The sequence below is a fragment of the Bidens hawaiensis genome, unplaced genomic scaffold, assembly GCF_021521415.1.
Source record: "Bidens hawaiensis isolate Kalapana, Puna unplaced genomic scaffold, B.hawaiensis_p1.1 tig00018229_1, whole genome shotgun sequence".
NCBI lineage: Eukaryota > Viridiplantae > Streptophyta > Magnoliopsida > Asterales > Asteraceae > Bidens > Bidens hawaiensis.
This window is the reverse complement of record NW_027492759.1, coordinates 443,606-453,114: the sequence shown is the minus strand read 5'-3', so window position 1 is coordinate 453,114 and position 9,509 is coordinate 443,606.

Below are 9,509 nucleotides of genomic sequence, written 5' to 3'. Positions count from 1 at the left end.
TCACCTTGATCTCGGGTTAGGATGGTGCTACAATAGATCTCCTTAGCCTAGAGTTGAACATATATATAAGGTTAACAACGTGCTATAAGTCTAAGAAAACGAGCTTACGCGGCCTCGAGCAAAAACTGGGTTTTAAAGACGAAAACAGCTTGGTTCTGGCTTGATTCGATCGAATAGGAACACGTTCGATCGAATAGACACACATTCGGTCGAATCTGAGGCACACTCGATCGAACTAGAAACACATTTGGTCGAACCAGTTGGAAAAACTCGTTCGGTCGAACATGGAACTTGTTCGATCGAATAGACACTCGTTCGATCGAATACGAAACTCATTCGGTCGAATGAGTTGGAGACCATTCGGTTGCTTTCCTATTCGATCGACTGGACTGATTCGATCGACTGGTTCGATCGAATGAGTCTGATTCGACTCCTTCAAGCTGGGCGACGGAGAAACCTACGGGTTTTTCAGATTTTCCAGATTTTTGACCCAAAATCGAAGTTTTTGACATGGAAATGCTCGGGATTGAAAGGGCTATCGATTCCTAGTGATTTTAAACACAAAAGCCTGCATTTTGACACCAAAACAAGACGGTTTTTGACCCGAAAACTCTAGAAACGAAAATGGGTGTTTTTGCTCGATTTGAGGCCGAAAATGGTTATGAAAATGGATGATTTTCAAGAAGATCTTACCAAGAATAACAACAAACAGATTTGTGGACTCGGATTTGAAGTTTGAAGACTTTCTCTCTCTAGTTTCTCTCTCTAGAATGAGAGTGTTTGGGTGGGAAGTGTTGGTGGAAATGAAAGAGATGGTGTAAGAATACTTGATTTTCCGCTTAAATACTCGGGTGACTCGGGTTCGGGTTTAGGCTACCGACGGGTCAAGACTAGTCGAGTTCATAAGTTTTTAAACAAACTAAAACTTTTTCAGCAAAACTTTTATAAAACCATTTTCCGAATAATTATTTGAAATCTTTTTAAATAAGAACATTTAATTTTTCGAGAGCATAAAAATTAATATTTTTCAGGCGTAAATGTCGTTTTATAAAATAAACATTTTAAATGATAAAAGCAGATTTTTCCAATGATATGGGTTCCGAACTTATCGTCCAGAATCCCAAAGTCTATAGTTTCCGATGATTTCACGATCCTAGTTTACCAATCGAATTTCAGGGCGTTACATCCGGTGTTTTCTTTTCCTATTTCCAGTTAAAGTTTACATTTTTTTGTCATTTCTTGTTCCAATCGGATCAGATTCATCAGATCTGAGGATTTGATAGTCGGATTTGATAGTCAGATTTGATTATTTTCAACTGAAAACTTGATTTTTACTTTTTTCTGTTTTTCAAACCATTAAAATGGCTAGTGTTGAAGAACAAGAAGTGTCTGCTAACAAAATACCTATACTTTATAGACAGGAAAACTTCACCAAATGGAAAGTTCTATTTGAAGCGGCTGTTTGCTACAATGATATAGACATGTGGGCATCAATCAAAAATGGACCATGAGCCGAGGATGGTGTAGCTACTGGTGCTGTAAGGGATAGGTTGAGGAAAGCAGATGACAGGGCTTTAGCAACGATAAAGCTCAGACTATCTTTGGAAATACTTAGCAAGGTTGTACATCATGCCACCGCAAATGCAATGTATGATGCAATTCTTGAAATGTTTGAGGGTAACACTAAGCTCAAGAACATAAAGAAGCAAAGGCTCAAGCAACAACTTGAGAGGTTTAAGTACAAATATGGAGAAAGGTTGAAGTCCATCCTTGAGAGATTCTTGGCAATTTTGAATGACCTTCGAACAACTGATTATGTCATGACTGATTTTTATCTGAATACCAAGCTACTCAACTCAATGCCTAAGGAATTACCCACTGCCTGCAAATTCATCCTCTAAAAGCCCAATTTCAATGATTTGAAAGTGGATGATGTAGTATGCTTCCTTCAGGCTGCAGAAATTGAAATGATTGAAAATAAGATGATCAAAGAAGAAAAGCCTTGTTTCAATGTTTCTAATGCATTTATTGCACCAATGGGAAACTTGTCTACCATGAACCAACATCAAATTCCCATCACTGAAGAACCAACAGAACATGTTAATGACACACCTAGGTCATTTGTTGGAGGTAGCTCAAGTCATGGAAATCAGAAAAGATTTAATGTCCAACTCATTAAAGAAACTGACACTGCCTCAATGGCAGGTGGACATATTCCATACCAAGGTGGAAACAGTGGTCAAGCTAATAAAACTCAAGCATTATTCTCAATGTTCACTGATCATATAATGCATTTGTAGCTAAAAACCTAAACCACACAAGTGTCATCCAAGATGACTTGGAGAAAATAGATGCTGATGACCTTGAGGATATGGATTTGAAATGGCAAGCTGCAATGCTAGCAATGAGAAGTAAGAGGCTATTCAATAGAACTAGTAGATCATTGGTCTCTTGGCCAAATGAAAGGATTAGATTTGACAAGTCAAAGGCTATTTGTTACAACTGTCAACAGCCTGGACACTTTGCTAGAAAATGTAATCAGCCCAGAAACTTTCAAGCCAATAAGTTTCAAAATCAACAGCCAAGAAACCAAATGCAATATCAACAAAACTTTCAGCAAAACCAGAATAGAAACAATAACTTCAACAACAACAACAACAATCCCAATTTTAACAACTTTCAACAGCCCCAAATGACACACCAACAAGTTGTTCCTCAAAATCAAAACTGCAAAGGAAACCAATTCCCTCAAGCTGCTCAAAACAACCTAAATAGACCCAATCAAACTCAACTAAGAAATCAAGGGAATGTATCTCTTGCTACACAACAAGATGGTGATTCATGGCTAAGATTGAGAATGAAGCTGGAACAACATCTTCTCAGTTACAATCATCTGTCACAGACTTACATGAAACAATTACTGCTTTGAATATGAAAATAGGCAAGCTAGAGAGTGAGTGTTTTAGAAAACAAAGAATCATAAATGGGTATGAAGCAAGTGATGCTGTTAGTGAAGAGAAGATCAGAAGTTTAGAAGATGATTGTGTGAGTAGCAACAGAGCTCAACAAAGGTATTGAACTGAAATTGAAGGGTTAAAGAAGATGTTCATTGAAGAAAAGGTGAAGAACACAAAGCTGGAAACTAATAATGAGTTTTTAAAGAATTTGGTCTCCACAGGAAACATATGTGGGATTCTGAACCAAATTAGTGAAAAAGACAAGTATAAGGCTGTTCCACCTCCATTCAACAACAACTTTTTACCCAAAGTGGACAAAGAGAAAAGGGATGGTTACCTTCAACAGTTTAGAGAGGTGTTTCAGGACAAAGAGGAGTTTGTTGATCTATATAAGAAGGTTGAGGTAAATGAAGAGGGTGAATATGTTGTGAAGGAAGAAGTGAAAGAAGACAAGTCAATTGGAATTCAAGTATCTGAAGATGACTTTGACTCTGAAGATCTAAATGCTGATGATTTAAGTGATTTGAGTGATCAAGTCACCGATGAAGAAATTAAAGTTGCTGAAAGAGGTAAAAGGTACAAGAAACCAGATTCAATTGAAAAGCTGCCACAACTGCCACCAGTGACACCAAAGATGAAGAGAATGAATGAAAGACTGAGAAAAGAACATGTGTCTTTTGACATATGTGAAAGGTCTAAAGTCAGCTATAATGAAGTAAGACCTCCAAGTAAGGAATGCTGCAAAGAATCAAAGACAACAACAAGAAGAAAGTTGCTGAAACAGTGGTATGTGAAAACTTCATTCCAATCTACCCAGTCTTCACAAGTCATGAAGTATTTGATATTGGAGAAGTGGAAACCATGGATGAGTATGAAAAGAGACAATCTAGGCACAAGGGAAGCCTATATGAAGAACCATTGAATAAGAAGAAAATTATGTTTGTCAAGGGAAAGGTTCAAAGAAATGATACCAAGATTGATGAATTTGTTCCTTTCTCAATTGACTTTGATGGTCTTAAGACTCAAAAGACACTTGTAATTGATCCACCAAGACCAAGTGAAAGGTTTAAGAAAGGAGCAGACCATTAAAAGTTCAAAGGAAAAGTGTGGTGCAAAAGATGTGATGAGTATGGTCATCACACTGACACATGCAATGATAGACTCAACTTTAAACCTTTCCATGTCACAAATGAGACAAAGTTTGGACAAGACTTTGTTCTCTATAAATTGAAATATGAAGAATACTTGGGAAAGGGGAAGGTAAATGGTAATGAGAAAAAGAATGAAACTGATCACCAAGCTGACAAGAAGACTAACAATGAAAGGTAAACATATGTGAGAATCAGGAAACCAAGTGATAAGCAAAATAGAAGAAGCAAATCTCCTAAGAAGACTGAGTATGTGAAGAAGAAGAATTTTCAACCTTTGAGAATCATTCCCAACAATGACACAAAATCTGTTAAGTCTGATGATTCTCAGGGTTCTTCAAACAGTCAAAAGAAGAGAAACAAAGGTATTCTTCCTAGAAGGAAACCTACTATATTGACTGGATATGAGAAATTCTTGTTGAAACATGGTTATGAACCCCAAGGTTTCCTATGGAAACCTAAAGTTTAAAACAAAGAGGAGACATGTATGGATGTGAGAGACTTTTCATGCAAGAAAGACTATGTTATTCAAGAAAGTAACACTGAGGGTTCTGAATATAAGGGCACAACTTCATTTGTGAAAACTCCAAGAGAGTGTGGATATGAAACTGATAATTCAGATCACATAGAAATTACTCATGAAGACCCTGAACCCATATCACTCACTCCTAGTGCTGCCATTGAAATTGAATCTGATGAATTACAAGTTGAAGTAGCTTGCACTTCATCATCAAACTAATCACTTTCTTCGTAATGTGCACGAACAGTCCACTACACTAAATGAAGTACGGTATTTGGAAAGTGGATGTTCTAGGCATATGACTTGTGACAAGAGGTCACTTGTCAACTATGAAGAGAAGTTTGAGGGACCAGTGGCGTATGGAAGTGATGAGAATGGAGGAAAGATTGTTGGAAAAGGAACTTTGACAAATGGCAAAGTTACTTTTGACAATGTTTTCTATGTTGAAGGGCTTCAATAAAATCTTTTAAGCATATCCCAGATGTGTGATAAAGGTTACAAAGTTGGCTTTAATGATTCTCACTATTTCATCTTAAGGCCTAAGTATGTTATTCCACCTGACAAGATCATGATGATGGCCCCAAGAAATGGAAATTTGTATGAACTGAACATGAAGGATGCTGTTTATAGGGGTGGCACTTGTTTTGTTTCTAAAGTCACTGAAAATGAGTTAAAGTTGTGGCATAGGAAACTCTGCCATGTCAATCTGAAGAATATGAATAAGCTAGTCAAGGGTGAGCATGTGATTGGCTTACCTACAAGAGAGTTTAAATTGGATGACAACTGTGTCTCATGCTAGAAGGGAAAGCAACACAAGTCTTCTCACAAGACTAAACTCATCAACTCAATTGATCAAGTGCTTGAAATGCTTCACATGGATCTCTTTGGTCCTGTGAGTGTACCAAGCATTGGAAAGAAAAGATATTGTCTTGTGATCATTGATGATTATTCAAGATATACTTGGGTTTATTTCCTAAGTACCAAGGATGAGGCTGCTGAATTCATTATGAATTATGTTAACAGAATAGAGAATCAATTGAATAAAAGGGTTAAGGTGATGAGGAGTGACAATGGTACTGAGTTCAAGAATGGAGTGATAGAAGAATTTTGCAAAAACAAAGGAATACTTCAACAATTCTCAGCTCCTAGAACTCCTGAACAAAATGGTGTTACTGAGAGAAGAAATAGAACACTTATTGAAGCAGCAAGAACCATGCTTGCTGATGCTAATCTACCTGTCACATTTTGGGTAGAAGCAATTAACACAGCATGCTATGTTCAAAACAGAGTATTGATAAACAAAAGTTACAAGAAGACACCATATGAAATATTCTATAACAAAAAACCCTACATCAAGTTTTTCAAATCATTTGGTTGCAAATGTTCTCTTTTGAACACAAAAGATTACTTGAACAAGTTTCAAGCTAAGTCCTTAGACTGTTTCTTTGTAGGCTATTCTACACACTCAAAGGCCTACAGAGTGTATGTGAAAGATCACTTGGTTGTAATTGAATCCTCAGATGTAATTTTCAATGTAAACCAATTCAACACAGTTGATGGAGCAACATGGCTCTTTGATTTGGAGAAATTAGTCAAGTATTTCAAGATTTATCCTGAAGACTATGATGAAAGCTTTTTGAAAACCTAAGCAACTAAAGTGACAAACGAGAAGAGAGTAGATTTGGAAAAGCTATGGAAAAAGATTGCAAGAAAAGAAAAGGAATACACATTCATAAAGAATTCCTCTAGGACAGATGTTGATCAAGCTCAAGATGACAATCAAGTAAACAATGAAAGTCCTGTACACGATCAAGCAAATGATGTTCAAGACAATCAAGAAATGCAAAATGATCAAGTAAAAAGTGAGGAAGATCCAAGCAATCAAAGTGAAGAAGCAACTGCTACAAGTGCAATATTTCAATAGTTGTTTGAAGAACTGAGATCATAAAACAATGGTGCATCCACCTCAGGACAGTTTAATGAGGATACACCAGCAGTTGATGATTCTTCACCTGATTTGAGCATTGAAGATCAAGAACTCAATGAGTCAAATCTTGACACAACTGTGTCTACTGAAGTGATTATTCAAACCCCCTATGTTGAAAAGAATCATCCAGCTGAACACATCATTGGAAATATACATGAAAGGGTAACAAGAAGTCACTTTGAAACTGCAAACATTTACTTATATTCATGCTTTTTATCCCAAATAGAACCAAAGAACATTGTTCAAGCTCTTAGGGACAACAGTTGGGTACAAGAAATGCAGGAAGAGTTGGCTCAGTTAAGAGACCTTTAAGTTTGGGAGCTTGTAGACATGCCAAGAAATAGACATGCAATTGGCACAAAATGGGTGTTCAGAAACAAAAGGGATGAAAGGGGTATTGTTATAAAGAACAAGGCTAGACTTGTAGCATTGGGATGACTTCAGGAGGAAGGAATTGACTTTGAGGAGGTCTTTGCACCTGTGGCTAGACTAGAAGAAATAAGGATCTTTTTAGCCTATGCTGACTCAAAGAACATCAGAGTATTCCAGCTTGATGTCAATTCTGCCTTCCTAAATGGAAAGATTGAAGAGGAGGTTTATGTTTCTCAACCACCAGGTTTTGAGGATCCTATCTATCCTAACAGGGTGTATAAACTGAACAAAGCCTTGTATGGACTGCATCAGGCTCCTAGAGCATGGTATGATGAGCTTTCAAACCACCTACTTGAAAATGGTTTCCAATGGGGAGCTATTGACAAGATCCTCTTTTACAAGAAGAAAGGAAGAGATTTGCTCTTGTTACAAGTCTATGTGGATGACATTATATTTGGGTCAACCAATGAAAGGATGTGTATGGAATTTGAAGAGGTGATGAAATCCAAGTATAGCATGAGTTCAATGGGAGAAATGAACTTCTTCTTAGGATTACAAGTTCAGCAAAGGCTGATGGGATTTTCATTTACCTGTCTAAGTATGTACAAGACATACTTGACAAGATCAAGTGCAATGATTTGAAGACAGCTTCAACTCTAATGGATTCAAAAGAAAAGATGGTAGCGGATGAAAAGGGGGAGCCAGTAGATGAGCATGAATACAGAGCAAGAATTGGATCACTGGTGTATCTAACTGCTTCAAGGCCAGATATCATGTTTGCAGTTTGTGTTTGTGCTAGATTTCAGTCAAGCCCCAAGGTCTCCCACATGAATGCTGTGAAGAGAATCTTTAAATATTTGAAGGGAAGGTCTGACTTGGGAATTTGCCATCCAAAGAACCAGTCTTTTGATCTGACAGCCTACACAAACAGTGACTATGATGGATGCAATATAAACAGGAAGTCTACTTCAGGGGGATGCCGATTTTTGGGTGACAGAATGGTGTCATGGCAATGCAAGAAGCAGACAACTGTCTCAATCTCAACTGCAAAAGCTGAATACATTGATGCATCTGTCTGCTGTGCACAAGTCCTCTGGATCCAAAATCAGATGCTGGACTATGGTTTGAACTTTCTAAAAACCCCTATTAACATTGATAACACTGCTGCATCTTTTATGGTTAAGAATCCTGTGCAACATTCCAAAACCAAGCACATTGAAATCAGACATCACTTCATAAGAGACTGTAGTGAAAAAAGTTTAATTAAAGTAACCAGAGTTGATACAAGTGAGAATTTGGTTGACATATTCACAAAACCACTTGACAGAACCAGGTTTAACTTTCTTCTGAAAGCCCTGGGTATGATCAACTCTGATGAAGTCTGATTCATGATGTGTGCTTGACTGTGCAAACTGATTATCTTTTCAAAGTTTTGATTAAATGTTGTTTGTGTGCATATGATTAAATATAATACTTTCATATTAACTGATATGTGCTCTAGGTAACTATGTGTGCAAATTTTGGTATCATTGTTGCTTATGCATGCTTATCAGTTGATGTGTGTATGTGATGTCATGATAAGTGCTCTTGATTTGAATTACTTGATAGTGTAAGTTTATCTGACATCACTGACTAATTGCTTGATTATCTGTATTATCTGATCATTTGACGTTATTAAGATAGGCTAGACCTTGAATGTTAGTCCTGGCTGCTTGTCTTGATGATGTTAAGTATGATTAAGATTTGAATATGATACAACTGTTTATGTCAAAATGAGTTTTATGTCAAAATTAAATGATAAAATGACTTTTCCAATGAATTTTGCATAATCACTTTATTTTGGTCAAAACATGAGCAAGTTGTTAATGGTGTCGAGATATGATAATACTATTCAGTTCACGCTTTAAAAGAAGCTTAAAAGAATTTTCAATGAAAAGTCTCAAAGAGTTACTTTTGCTGAAAATTATGTCATTTGCTCAAATTGGAAAGGCATATACTAGTATATGATTGGTCCTGTCATCTGTCTTCAGATTGAAAGGATTGTCATTAACTTGGAAAACTGAAAGCATTTGGGGCAACTGTAACTTGTTTTCTATTCTTTCACTTAAAATTATGCCAATAGCTCTGTTTTGAAAGGACATATACTCACATATATGTTTGGTCCTGTTGACCACTTGTGGTCAAATAGGATAGCCATTTACCTGTCAAATAGGAGATATTGGGGTGTCTGAATTTAAAACTGTTTCAACCAAGAACTACAGAGATGTTTTGAAAGGACATATACTCACATATATGTTTGGTCCTGTTGACTACTTGTGGTCAAATAGGATAGCCATTTACCTGTCAAATAGGAGATATTGGGGTGTCTGAATTTAAAACTGTTTCAACCAAGAACTACAAAGATGTTGACATAATCTGTCTCATCTTGAATGAAATGCTAGTAAGTCCGGATGGCATGTAAGTCCACTGTTCAACCTCTATATATGTTTGAAAATCAAAAGTACAAAAAGATTCAATAAGTTCTG